At 48.4% G+C, this 13,243-nt stretch overlaps 1 protein-coding gene across 1 annotated transcript in view; it reads left to right on the forward strand.

Annotated features, from left to right (window-relative positions):
• The window catches only part of HBEGF (heparin binding EGF like growth factor), a 159,791-nt gene that overhangs the window by 78,868 nt on the left and 67,680 nt on the right, over positions 1-13,243 (forward strand). The gene's annotated exons all lie outside the window — the stretch shown is intronic.

The following is a 13,243-nucleotide window of genomic DNA, read 5'->3' on the forward strand; positions in this document are numbered from 1 at the left end:
CTGCAGTGCACATGGTTTTGCCCAACTGCTAAAAAAAATCCTGCTGCGATCAACTTGGAATTACCCCCAATGTGCTTACTTCTAAACCATCTACGCATATTTATCTATAAAGCTGCTATACTGTAGGATCCATCAGGTTCTACAGTGCACAGTAGGCATATCATATGCAATGTATTATTAGTGATAATTCATAAGAGCTTCATTGGTTTAATCCTAATTAACCCTTTTAAACCTTATAATACTTCACCAAATTCATCCTTAAACTTATAATTAAATTAATGATCCGTACATGACCTAAAATAGCATAATGATTAAATAAACCAACCTAAGTAAAACTTATCTATAACTAAAATAACGACACGGACACAGAAACAGCTTGGCCTAAAGGTTACAGTTTTTTATTCGTATGTATAACTCAGAGGAAAGGTGGCCAGGAGACGCTGCAATCTCCGTTCCAGCCTTATCCATTATACTAAGTCCTAGGGTAAGTCTACAACGTCCCCCCTACTGAAGCACTTACTTCTTGGGGACTCATCTCCCGAACACAGTCTGAAGGCTCCCGCACTAGAAGCACCCAGGTCACCCACACAGAGCAGGACAAACTCGTCAAGAAAATTTGAGGGTAGATGCCCACAACAGTCTCTTGTGCCACAGAAAGCTACTGAGATGCAGTGCTGTCTCGCCTTGCTGCGCCTCCCCTGAATGGGCAAAAGAAGCAATCCACAAAGCAGTGACAAATAAGGTATTTGGCCGGAGGGCAGGACTCCAAAAAAAAAAAAAAAAAAAAGATAACCAAGAGGCTGTCTGCAAAAAAACAGCCCCCTTAAATAACCACATAACTAATCTGCCTAGTAACAAAGGCTGTCACATTCAGCCAATCAGGAAAAAAATAGGATTCTTATTTAACCTCCTGCCTATTCAGCCTTCAGCCTTCGTATGCTCTAAGGACCATTTCTTTCAAACTGAAAATGTTTCTTAAAAGCCATAATGGAAAGGGGATTTAATAATAACAATACCACTTGCAATAAGTGTATTTGGTGTAAAATTTTCGTGTATTCCTATAATTAAGGATTTTAAAGATAATTTGTAAAAAAAATAAAAAATTATAAATTACAACAGTAAACTCTGTGAAAATTGGAGCTTTCACTGGAGACAGGGATTATACATATTTGTGAAAGCCCCAGACCAGTTATCCCCATCTGTGGCTGGTGTTACAAGGCTCTTTGTAGGAGGGGGAAAAAAAACCTTTGTTCAAATTAGGTTATTAATATAATTTTTTATTTTTAATACTATTTCTTATTGAAACTGGCACTGCTAGCTATGGAAATACACATTAATTAGTTTAACATATAAAAAATAAAATTATGTTATGATATTATATTATTATTATTATTATTATTATTATTATTATGATTATTAGAATATGTACACATTTGTATCAGGCGTGCCGGGGGGTGTACTTATTGCCTGGGCTCAGGCTAGTTGGAGGGGTCCAGATTAGCTGCTGAGGGTGACAAGTGTGCTGCTTATGGAGAATGTCCACAGCTCCTGGCCATAAAACAGGATGGATGTTCCAACAAACAGGAACGGAACCTGATGTGGTCTTCTGCTGCTGTAACCCATCCACTTCAATATGTGCTGTGCTATCTATCCAGAGATGTTCTTCTGCTTACCACTGTTGTAACTACAGTAACTCGGATAATCCCAGTTTTCCTGTCGCCTCTCTTGTTATCAAGGAGATTTCACCCACATCACGGCAACTCACTGGATGTTTTATGTTTTGCTCATCATTCTCTGTGAACTCTGTTAGAGACTGTTATGCATGAAAATCCGTGGAGATCAGCAGTTTGCACCTTACTCAAACCAAACAATCTGGCTCCAACCAGTGCTGTAACTAGGCATTTTAGCGCTGTGTACAAGAAATGGCATTGGCGCCCCCCCCCCCCCCCCCCCTCCTTATGTAAAATATGGGCAAAAAAATTAGGGGCGTGGCTTCATAGGGAAGGGAATAATACCAATTCATACTACGGTGCACAGTAGTCTCCATTATTCAAATTACGCCGCACAGTAGCGCCACTACACCAGGTAGAGTCCCTTTTACACATTACGGCAGACAGCGTCCCCCTTTTTACACATTACTGCAGACAGCGTCCCCCTTTTTACACATTACGGCAGACAGCGTCCCCCTTTTTACACATTACGGCAGACAGCGTCCTCCTTTTTACACATAATGGCAGACAGCGTCCCCTTTTTACACATTACAGTAACAGAGTCCTCCTTTTTACACATTAAGCAGACAGAGGTGTGTGTGTGTGTCTGTGTGTCTACTCGCCTGGGGGGAGTCCACGATCCATGATCCAGCATCCACAGAACTCTCCTCGGGTCCGGCAGCTGCAGCCATGCTACGGAGTCCTCAGCAGAAGACAGCCGGCGCAAGCAGGGCTCAGGGACGGAGTGGGGGGGAGCGGCGACGCTCTGCAGCTCTTACCAGCGGGAGCGGAAGACTAGATGAATGCCTGCGGGGAGGAGGAGACGTGGGACGAACCAAGGGACGTAGGAGAGAAAGCAGCACAGCCACATACAGGATGTATGCAGTGGAGACTGAGGGGCTGGGCTAATTGCAGCATCACACAGTACAGTATCTGCCTCCCTGACTGTCACGCATTTCAATTGCGGCTGCCCGCCCGTCAGGTGCTCCCGGTCCGCGTGTTACCCTCCCCAGCAAACGGCTGCTGCTGACTCAGCGCCCACCGCCTTCCCCGGCTCCTTCCCTGCAGTCATTAGATTGCTGCCGGCGCGAACAGCCCAGCACTCAGGCGCTGACAGTACTATGACAGCTGTCAGTGGCTGCCGGCGGGTGCAGGGTGCAGCGCTTCGGATAGGCTGCTGTTGTTAGTGGAAGCGCTGTGGCCAGAGACGGGGAGCAGTGGTCAGCGTCACAGCCCTGCAGGTTCTGCCGGCGGTCCTACGCCCACAGTGCTCTTGCGCTGTGTGCCAGGCACCGCTGGCCCATAGCTAGTTATGGCACTGGCTCCAACACTCATTCCACGAAGTCGCATATATCACATTACTTCCCCATTCTGATGTTTGACTGTACAACAACTAAAACTCTTGCTTATGTTTGCATGTTTTAATAAATTGATCATTGACACAAGTGTAATATCCTGTTAATATTACAGTATTTAATGCCATTAATGTAGTGTCATGCATACAGAGCCGCCATCGGGGGGGACTGCTAGGACCACTGTCCAGGGCACTGGACAGAGAAGGGCAGCCCGCCCCTGGCTCCAACCCCATGTAGATATTTGTTTTTTTGAGACAAGGTGCGCATGACATCACGTGCCGCCCAGCTGTCAGACGGAGCAACCAGCTTCAGCGCCACCCACTGCAGCAGCAGCATCCCCAGCCACTGTCAGAATGGCTGGTGATCAGGGGAAGCCACACTACAGCAAAATTCCTCCAGTCATAAATAAGCAGATCCTCGTGCTGCAGGCAGGAAGGATAAGTGATGTGTGCCACAACAATATAAATAGAAAACCTACAAATTACATCACCATTAGATGGAGCGGCGGTGAGAGAGCGGAAGCAGCAATGACCCAGCCGACTGGTGTAGAGCCTTGGAGATCACTGCCGGTGACTGACAGACAAGAGGAGCCAGAACTATGAGCTGAATGAGCAGGCTGCTGGGTAATGGAAGGAGCTCTGGTCAGTCTTCCAACTGATTTGCTGGAACTGAGTGAGTCCACACCTGAACCCAGACTGACAGGAGGTGGGGAGCTGTGGGCATAATATCGATGTGGTTGGTATTGCTCTGTACAAAATAGATGCCTTCAGCCAGCATCTACGATCCGAGTGCTCTGTCCAAAGACGCAGCATCAGATCGCCATCGTGACCATCAGTTGTGATGGTCGCAGCCCTTGGCCAGTCTGCGTAAGCCGAACCTTACTAGACTGGCTATAGGAACCCTTCTACTAGGTCTAAGTAGTCTGAGTCCGACAATGCAGACACTGGGCTCCGCATGCCTACAAAACAGGAGTGACGTGCCTCAGCTTTGCAGAACAACCCCAGTCACCACCCACTCTCCACCTCTTCAAACACTGCAGCAGATCAATCACGCTGTGGCTAAGGAGGGACTAAGAGCGATCACACAGGTCATGTTCTGCACATGCTCAGAATGGGTCCTGCACATGTGCAGTTAACCATCATGGGCAGTTTCCCATCATGGGATTTGTACAGAAACCATCAATTCTGCATAGAAATCTGAATCAGGTCCCCTGTTTCAGTGGAGCTGTCCGGGAGCAGGTAGTACTGATCTTTTTTACTCAGATCAGGTGAGACTTTTCTGCAGATGACAGAAGGGGTGTAGTATGGCATGCCGGCTGGGGGGGTCCTGGCGCACAGCATACCGGCGGCAAAATCCCGACCACCGGCATATCGACAGCGTGGCGTGCGCAAATGAGCCCCTTGCGCCACACTATTCTCCTTTCAGGGGGGTCGTGTACCCCCAAGAGGGAGAAAAGGTGTCGGTATGCCGGGTGTCGGGATTCCGGCGCCGGTATACTGTGCGCCGGGACCCCGACAGCCGGCAAACTGAAGACCACATGACAGAAGCTAGTAAAAATAGGTTTATATACTGCCTATCCCAAATAAGCAAAGGTAATGGGAACCAATCAAGCTAACTCTCTCTGCACATGTTATATCTGCCCCCCCTGCAGTGCTCATGGTTTTGCCCATTTGCTAACAAATTTGCTGCTGCGATCAGATCTGAATTAGGCCCCTAGTCCTGTGCTAGAGCTGCCTATTAAACCCGGGAACACTAACCATGGGGGTCATTCCGAGTTGATCGCTCGCTAGCAGTTTTTAGCAGTCATGCAAACGCTAAGCTGCCGCCCACTGGGAGTGTACTTTAGCTTAGCAGAAGTTCAAACGAAAGGATCACACAGCGGCTACAAAAAAAAATTGTGCTGTTTTAGAGTAGCTCCAGACCTACTCAGCGCTTGCGATCACTTCAGACCATTCAGTTCCGGATTTGACATCACAAACACGCCCTGCGTTCGCCCAGCCACGCCTGCATTTTCCCTGGCACGCCTGCATTTTTTGGAACACTCCCTGAAAACGGTCAGTTGACACACAGAAACGCCCCATTCCTGTCAATCACTCTGCGGCTGCCATTGCGACTGAAAAGCGTCGCTAGACCTTGTGTAAAAATACATTGCCCGTTGTGAAAGTACATAGCGTGTGTGCAATGCGCCCAGAGCCGGCCTTAGGCATAGGCAAACTAGGCAAATGCCTAGGGCATTTGGTATGCTTAGGGGCACCTGCAGCTTCTGCTGATTAAAATGATATGCGGCATGCCTATATTCTGTGTGTGACTGCGGCTGTATCTGCATACGAAATGCTACATTGCAGTGTATTCCTGGAAATCACTGTAATGTAGCATTTCGTATGCAGATACAGCCACAGTAGCACACAGAATATAGGCATGCTGCATATCATTTTAATCAGCAGAAGCTGCTTGTGCATCCTAGACACATAGTAATGCAAATAAGATGCATTTTCATAAACAAAAGGCACCCGAAATTAGCAGAGCTGCCAGCTGACTCATGCCAGGCATCTCCTGCAGAACTAGCGGCGGTGCTAGGGGGCACCAGCCAAAATCTTGCCTAGGGCATCATATTGGTTAGGGCCGGCTCTGAATGCGCCGCATGCGCAGAAGTGCCGCTTTTTCACTTAATCGCTGCACTGCGAACATTTTTCACTAGCGATCAACTCGGAATGACCCTCCATTGGTCTGTCAGACCTGAAATTTTTTTACATTTGTAAATAAAATAAAGAAACCATAACAATAAAAAAAAATCTGATATCTTCATTCTCTTACTATAATATTAGATCTATATCAGCCATAATATGAAAATTTGGAAGTGTTGATAGTTAGCTGTTATAGAGAAGTCCGGTCTCTCAGACACATGGTTAGCGATAGTGTGAAACAGGTTGACAACAATCTCACCCTGCTTTAGTTTCATTCGAAGCTATCAAAGTTTGATGTCTTACTATCTCCAATGCACTCTGGAAAAATAAGAATTTACTTACCGATAATTCTATTTCTCGTAGTCCGTAGTGGATGCTGGGGACTCCGTCAGGACCATGGGGAATAGCGGCTCCGCAGGAGACAGGGCACAAAAATAAAGCTTTAGGATTAGGTGGTGTGTACTGGCTCCTCCCCCTATGACCCTCCTCCAAGCCTCAGTTAGGATACTGTGCCCGGACGAGCGTACACAATAAGGAAGGATATTGAATCCCGGGTAAGACTCATACCAGCCACACCAATCACACCGTATAACTTGTGATCTGAACCCAGTTAACAGTATGACAAACGTAGGAGCCTCTGAACAGACGGCTTACAACAATAACAACCCGAATTTGTTTGTAACAATAACTATGTACAAGTATTGCAGACAATCCGCACTTGGGATGGGCGCCCAGCATCCACTACGGACTACGAGAAATAGAATTATCGGTAAGTAAATTCTTATTTTCTCTAACGTCCTAAGTGGATGCTGGGGACTCCGTCAGGACCATGGGGATTATACCAAAGCTCCCAAACGGGCGGGAGAGTGCGGATGACTCTGCAGCACCGAATGAGAGAACTCAAGGTCCTCCTCAGCCAGGGTATCAAATTTGTAGAATTTTGCAAACGTGTTTGCCCCTGACCAAGTAGCAGCTCGGCAGAGTTGTAATGCCGAGACCCCCCGGGCAGCCGCCCAGGATGAGCCCACTTTCCTTGTGGAATGGGCCTTGACAGATTTAGGTTGTGGCAAGCCTGCCACAGAATGTGCAAGTTGAATTGTGCTACAAATCCAACGAGCAATCGTCTGCTTAGAAGCAGGAGCACCCATCTTGTTGGGTGCATACAATATAAACAGTGAGTCAGACTTTCTGACTCCCGCCGTTCTTGAAATATATATTTTCAATGCCCGGACCACGTCCAACAACTTGGAATCCTCCAAATCGTTAGTAGCCGCAGGCACCACAATAGGCTGGTTCAGGTGAAACGCTGACACCACCTTAGGCAGAAAATGAGGACGCGTCCGCAGTTCTGCCCTGTCCGTATGGAAAATCAGATATGGGCTCTTATATGATAAAGCCGCCAATTCTGATACTCTCCTGGCTGAAGCCAGGGCCAGTAGCATGGTTACTTTCCATGTAAGATACTTCAACTCCACCGATTTGAGCGGCTCAAACCAATGGGATTTGAGAAAATCCAAGACTACATTAAGATCCCACGGTGCCACTGGGGGCACAACCGGGGGCTGTATATGTAGTACTCCTTTTACAAAAGTCTGGATTTCAGGAACTGAAGCCAATTCTTTCTGGAAGAAAATCGACAGGGCCGAAATTTGAACCTTAATGGACCCCAATTTGAGGCCCATAGACAATCCTGTTTGCAGGAAATGTAGGAATCGACCCAGTTGAAATTCCTCCGTGGGGGCCTTCCTGGCCTCACACCACGCAACATATTTTCTCCAAATGCGGTGATAATGTTGTGCAGTCACCTCCTTCCTGGCTTTTACCAGTGTAGGAATGACCTCTTCCGGAATGCCTTTTTCCCTTAGAATTCGGCGTTCAACCGCCATGCCGTCAAACGCAGCCGCGGTAAGTCTTGGAATAGACACGGTCCCTGCTGAAGCAGGTCCCGTCTTAGAGGTAGAGGCCACGGATCCTCCGTGAGCATCTCTTGAAGTTCCGGGTACCAAGTTCTTCTTGGCCAATCCGGAGCCACTAGTATCGTTCTTACTCCCTTTTGCCGTATAATTCTCAGTACTTTTGGTATGAGAGGCAGAGGAGGGAACACATACACTGACTGGAACACCCACGGTGTTACCAGAGCGTCCACAGCTATTGCCTGAGGGTCTCTTGACCTGGCGCAATACCTGTCCAGTTTTTTTGTTGAGGCGGGACGCCATCATATCCACCATTGGTTTTTCCCAACGGTTCACAATCATGTGGAAGACTTCTGGATGAAGTCCCCACTCTCCCGGGTGTAGATCGTGTCTGCTGAGGAAGTCTGCTTCCCAGTTGTCCACTCCCGGAATGAATACTGCTGACAGTGCTATCACATGATCTTCCGCCCAGCGAAGAATCCTTGCAGCTTCTGCCATTGCTGTCCTGCTTCTTGTGCCGCCCTGTCTGTTTACGTGGGCGACTGCCGTGATGTTGTCCGACTGGATCAACACCGGCTGACCCTGAAGCAGGGGTTTTGCCAGACTTAGAGCATTGTAAATCGCTCTTAGCTCCAGTATATTTATGTGAAGAGACATCTCCAGGCTTGACCATACTCCCTGGAAGTTTCTTCCCTGTGTGACCGCTCCCCAGCCTCTCAGACTGGCATCCGTGGTCACCAGGACCCAGTCCTGTATGCCGAATCTGCGGCCCTCTAACAGATGAGCACTCTGCAACCACCACAGAAGAGACACCCTTGTCCGCGGCGATAAGGTTATCCGCTGATGCATCTGGAGATGTGATCCGGACCATTTGTCCAGCAGATCCCACTGAAAAGTTCGTGCGTGGAATCTGCCGAATGGAATCGCTTCGTAAGAAGCCACCATCTTTCCCAGGACTCTTGTGCATTGATGCACAGACACTTTCCCTGGTTTTAGGAGGTTCCTGACAAGTTTGGATAACTCCCTGGCTTTCTCCTCCGGAAGAAACACCTTTTTCTGAACCATGTCCAGAATCATTCCCAGGAACAGCAGACGTGTCGTCGGGGTCAACTGAGATTTTGGAAAATTCAGAATCCACCCGTGTTGTTGCAGCACTAGTCGGGTTAGTGCTACTCCGTCCTCCAGCTGTTCTCTGGACCTTGCCCTTATCAGGAGATCGTCCAAGTAAGGGATAATTAATACGCCTCTTCTTCGCAGAAGAATCATCATTTCGGCCTTACCTTGGTAAAGACCCGAGGTGCCGTGGACAATCCAAACGGCAGCGTCTGAAACTGATAATGACAGTTTTGCACCACGAACCTGAGGTACCCTTGATGTGAAGGGCAAATTGGGACATGCAGGTAAGCATCCTTTATGTCCAGGGACACCATAAAGTCCCCTTCTTCCAGATCCGCTATCACTGCTCTGAGTGACTCCATCTTGAACTTGAATTTTTGTATGTACAGGTTCAAAGATTTCAGATTTAGAATAGGTCTTACCGAGCCGTCCGGCTTCGGTACCACAAATAGCGTGGAGTAATACCCCTTTCCCTGTTGTAGGAGGGGTACCTTGACTATCACCTGCTGAGAAAACAGCTTGTGAATGGCTTCCAATACCGTCACCCTGTCTGAGGGAGACGTTGGCAAAGCAGACTTTAGGAACCTGCGAGGGGGAGACTTCTCGAATTCCAACCTGTAACCCTGAGATACTACCTGCAGGATCCAGGGGTCCACCTGTGAGCAAGCCCACTGTGCGCTGAAATTCTTGAGTCGACCCCCCACCGCTCCTGAGTCCGCTTGTAAGGCCCCAGCGTCATGCTGAGGGCTTTGCAGAACCCTGAAAGGGCTTCTGTTCCTGGGCAGGGGCTGCTTGCTGCCCTCTCTTACCCCTTCCTCTGCCCCGAGGCAGATATGACTGTCCTTTTGTCCGCTTGTTCTTATAGGACCGAAAGGACTGCGGCTGAAAAGACGGTGTCTTTTTCTGTTGGGAGGGGGTCTGAGGTAAAAAGGTGGATTTTCCGGCAGTTGCCGTGGCCACCAGATCCGATAGACCGACGCCAAATAATTCCTCCCATTTATACGGTAATACTTCCATATGTCGTTTGGAATCCGCATCACCTGACCACTGTCGCGTCCATCAACTCCTTCTGGCAGATACGGACATCGCATTTACTCTCGATGCCAGAGTGCAAATATCTCTCTGAGCATCTCGCATATAAAGGAAAGCATCCTTTAATTGCTCTATAGTCAATAAAATACTGTCCCTATCCAGGGTATCAATATTTTCAGTCAGGGAATCCAACCAGACGACCCCAGCACTGCACATACAGGCTGAGGCGATGGCTGGTCGCAGTATAACACCAGTATGTGTGTATATACTTTTTAGGGTAGTTTCCAGTCTCCTATCAGCTGGATCCCTGAGGGCGGCCGTATCAGGAGACGGTAACGCCACTTGTTTTGATAAGCGTGTGAGCGCCTTATCCACCCTAGGGGGTGTTTCCCAGCGCGCCCTAACCTCTGGCGGGAAAGGGTATAATGCTAATAACTTTTTTGAAATTAGCACTTTTCTATCTGGGTTAACCCACGCTTCATCACATACATCATTTAATTCCTCTGATTCAGGAAAAACTACAGGCAGTTTTTTCACCCCCCACATAATACCCCTTTTTGTGGTACTTGCAGTATCAGAGATATGCAAAGCCTCCTTCATTGCCGTGATCATATAACGTGTGGCCCTACTTGAAAATACGTTTGTTTCATCACCGTCGACACTAGATTCAGTGTCTGTGTCTGGGTCTGTGTCGACCGACTGAGGTAAAGGGCGCTTTACAGCCCCTGACGGTGTCTGAGACGCCTGGGCAGGTACTAACTGGTTTGCCGGCCGTCTCATGTCGTCAACTGATTTTTGTAATGTGCTGACATTATCACGTAATTCCATAAACAAAGCCATCCATTCCGGTGTCGACTCCCTGGGGGGGTGACATCACCATTATCGGCAATTGCTCTGCCTCCACACCAACATCGTCCTCATACATGTCGACACACACGTACCGACACACAGCAGACACACAGGGAATGCTCTTATCGAAGACAGGACCCCACTAGCCCTTTGGGGAGACAGAGGGAGAGTTTGCCAGCACACACCCAAGCGCTATAATATATATGGGAACAACCTTATATAAGTGTTGTTCCTTATAGCAGCTTAAATATATCAAAATATCGCCAAAAAATGCCCCCCCTCTCTGTTTTACCCTGTTTCTGTAGTGCAGTGCAGGGGAGAGTCCTGGGAGCCTTCCTCACAGCGGAGCTGAGCAGGAAAATGGCGCTGTGTGCTGAGGAGAAGAAGCTTCGCCCCCTATTTCGGCGGGCTTTTCTCCCGGAGTTTTAGATATCTGGCATGGGTTAAATACATACATATAGCCTCAATGGCTATATGTGATGTATTCTTTTGCCATAAAGGTATTAAATATTGCTGCCCAGGGCGCCCCCAGCAGCGCCCTGCACCCTCCGTGACCGCTTGGTGTGAAGTGTGTGACAACAATGGCGCACAGCTGCAGTGCTGTGCGCTACCTTCATGAAGACTGAAGAGCCTTCTGCCGCCTGTTTCCGGACCTTCAATCTTCAGCATCTGTAAGGGGGGTCGGCGGCGCGGCTCCGGGACGAACCCCAGGGTGAGACCTGTGTTCCGACTCCCTCTGGAGCTAATGGTGTCCAGTAGCCTAAGAATCCAATCCATCCTGCACGCAAGTGAGTTGAAATTCTCTCCCCTAAGTCCCTCGATGCAGTGAGCCTGTTGCCAGCAGGACTCACTGAAAATAAAAAACCTAAAAACTTTTTCTAAGCAGCTCTTTAGGAGAGCCACCTAGATTGCACCCTGCTCGGACGGGCACAAAAACCTAACTGAGGCTTGGAGGAGGGTCATAGGGGGAGGAGCCAGTACACACCACCTAATCCTAAAGCTTTATTTTTGTGCCCTGTCTCCTGCGGAGCCGCTATTCCCCATGGTCCTGACGGAGTCCCCAGCATCCACTTAGGACGTTAGAGAAATACATCACTCCTACAACTGAGAAACCCAATATAATAACAACATACAACAGCACCACAGGAGGAGTGGACACATTCCACCAGTTGTGCTCTATTGCAGCAGAAAAAACAAACTATGGTGGTCATTCCGAGTTCATCACTCGTTGCCGATTTTCGCAGTGCAGCGATCAAGTGAAAAAACTGCAAAAATGCGCATGGTACGCAGCGCGCACGCGCTTAGTACTTTCACACAAAACTTTGTAGATTTACACAAGCTCAAGCGATGTTTTTTCATCGCTCGAGTGATCGTAGTGTGATTGACAGGAAGTGGGTGTTTCTGGGCGGAAACTGGCCGTTTTCAGGGAGTGTGCCAAAAAACGCAGGCGTGCCAGGTAAAAACGCAGGAGTGGCTGGAGAAACGGCGGAGTGGCTGGCCGAACGCAGGGCGTGTTTGTGACGTCAAACCAGGAACTAAACGGACTGAGGTGATCGCAGTCTAGGAGTAGGTCTGGAGCTACTAAGAAACTGCAGGGAATTATTTAGTAGCAGTTCTGCTAATCTTTTGTTCGCTATTCTGCTAAGTTAAGATACACTGCCAGAGGGCGGCGGCCTAGTGTTTGCAATGCTGCTAAAAGCAGCTAGCGAGCGAACAACTCAGAATGAGGGCCTATGTCCCTTATGTGTGTTTTATGGTGTCCTCTATAATTCCTTTGAGTTCTAATACATGTGTACGTTTATTAGAATAAATATGAATTGATTAGTGTCTGTACAGTGTAGGTCTAAATAGTTGGGTCTCTCAGACCCATGGTTAGTGATTGGTAACATATTTTTTTTATATTTTTTTAGTTAGTGTTCCAGGGTTAAACTGCTCTCTGCCACCTGACCATTACCAGTACAACTAGTTTCCTAGTTCTCTGTGACAGAAGCTGTTCCCAGTTCCTGAACTCCAGCATCTGTTCCAGTCAGGCCGGTGCTAGGATGTTCGGCACCTCCCTGAAAACTATAAATTTTCACCCTCCCATACTTTACAAATTACAGCGTGCGTTGAAAAAGGGGTGTGGTCTCACAAGGAAGGGGAGTGGCCACACAATAGTACCCCTATTTAAAACGCCCCCCAGTAGTGGCGCTGCTTACAAATAACTCCCCAGTTGTAGCACAGCTTACACATAACGCCCCAGTAGTAGCACAGCTTACAAATAACGCCCCAGTTGTAGCACAGCTTACACATAACGCCCCAGTAGTAGCGCCGCTTACACACAGTGACCCCAGTAGTAGCGCAGCTTACACATAACACCCCAGTAGTAGCGCAGCTTACACATAACGACACCAGTAGTTGCGCTGCTTACATGTAACGCCCCCAGTAGTAGCGCCGCTTACACGTAACACCCCAGTAGTAGCGCAGCTTACACGTAACGCCCCAGTAGTAGCGCAGCTTACACGTAATGCCCCCCTCCCCCCGCACACATGCGCGCGCGCGCACACACACACACACACACACACACACACACACACACACACACA

Source organism: Pseudophryne corroboree, chromosome 6 (genome assembly GCF_028390025.1).
Source record: "Pseudophryne corroboree isolate aPseCor3 chromosome 6, aPseCor3.hap2, whole genome shotgun sequence".
Lineage (NCBI taxonomy): Eukaryota > Metazoa > Chordata > Amphibia > Anura > Myobatrachidae > Pseudophryne > Pseudophryne corroboree.